This window comes from Chiloscyllium plagiosum, chromosome 18 (genome assembly GCF_004010195.1).
Source record: "Chiloscyllium plagiosum isolate BGI_BamShark_2017 chromosome 18, ASM401019v2, whole genome shotgun sequence".
NCBI lineage: Eukaryota > Metazoa > Chordata > Chondrichthyes > Orectolobiformes > Hemiscylliidae > Chiloscyllium > Chiloscyllium plagiosum.
The window spans coordinates 64727032-64728205 of NC_057727.1; positions in this window are offsets into that span (position 1 = coordinate 64727032).

Genomic DNA, 1174 nt, shown 5'->3' on the forward strand with positions numbered 1-1174 from the left:
CTGGATTGCTATTGTTGTAGGAAAACGCTCAGACCCCCATTCTTGCATTTAACTTGCTAGCAACTGTCCCAACAGTACAAGCCTTCCAGTCACTGAGCAGCACAGGCTGCCCATATTGCTCCCAGTTGCTTGCCAACATGATGTTTCAGACACTGGCTGCTTTTCACTGCAACTATGAATGATCAGAGAACTCTCTGCAAGTTGGTCACCTAGTCACAATCCTTTGTATCGATCACCTTATTCTATGCGTTCTAACAACATGTTTGAAATCAAGAATTTAATGGAAGTTTTTTTTGTTTGTCTGTGGATAGCATTTTAGTGTTTTTGAGTTTTCTTAATAATTTGGCTGTCGGACATCACACTAGCTTGTTGAGGAGTGCAAATATTCTACATTTTCAAGCAACCTATTCTAGCTTTAAGACCAATGTTGGTTTTCAGTTACACTTCAAACTTAAATTGAAATTGTAATAGAATCACAGTCATGCAGCACAGAAACAGACACTTCGGTCCAACGAGTTTATGCCAATCAAGTTTCCCAAACTATTCCCATTTGCCTTCATTTGGCCTATATCCTTGTAAACCTTTCCTATTTATGTACCTGTCCAAATGTTTTTAAAAGTTGTAACGGTACCTGCATCCAACCCTTCCTCTGGCAGTTTATTCCATATACAAATCACCCTCTGTGGGAAAAAGTTGCCCCTCAGGTCCCTTTTAAATCTTTCACCTCTCACTTTAAACCTACACCCTCTAGTTTTGAACTCCCCTACCCTGGGCATAGGACGTTGGCTATCCAAATATGCGCAAGTTAGGTGAATTAGCCACATTAAATACCCCATACTGTTCAGGGATGTGTAGGTTAGGTGCATTAGTCAGGGATAAAGGTAAAATAAAAGGATGGGGGAATGGGTCTGGGTGGGTTAATCTTCAGAGGGTCATTGTGGACTTGTTGGGCCAGATGCCCTGTTTCAGCCCTGTAGGGATTCTATGATTCATCTTATCTATGCCCCTGGTGATTTTATAAACCTCGATAAGGCCAACACTCAACTTTTATGCTCCGTTGAAAAAAAATCCTAACTTATCCAGCCGGCACGGTGGCACAGTGGTTAGCAGAGACCTGGGTTCAATTCCCACCTCAGGCGACTGACTGTGTGGAGTTTGCACGTTCTCCCCATGT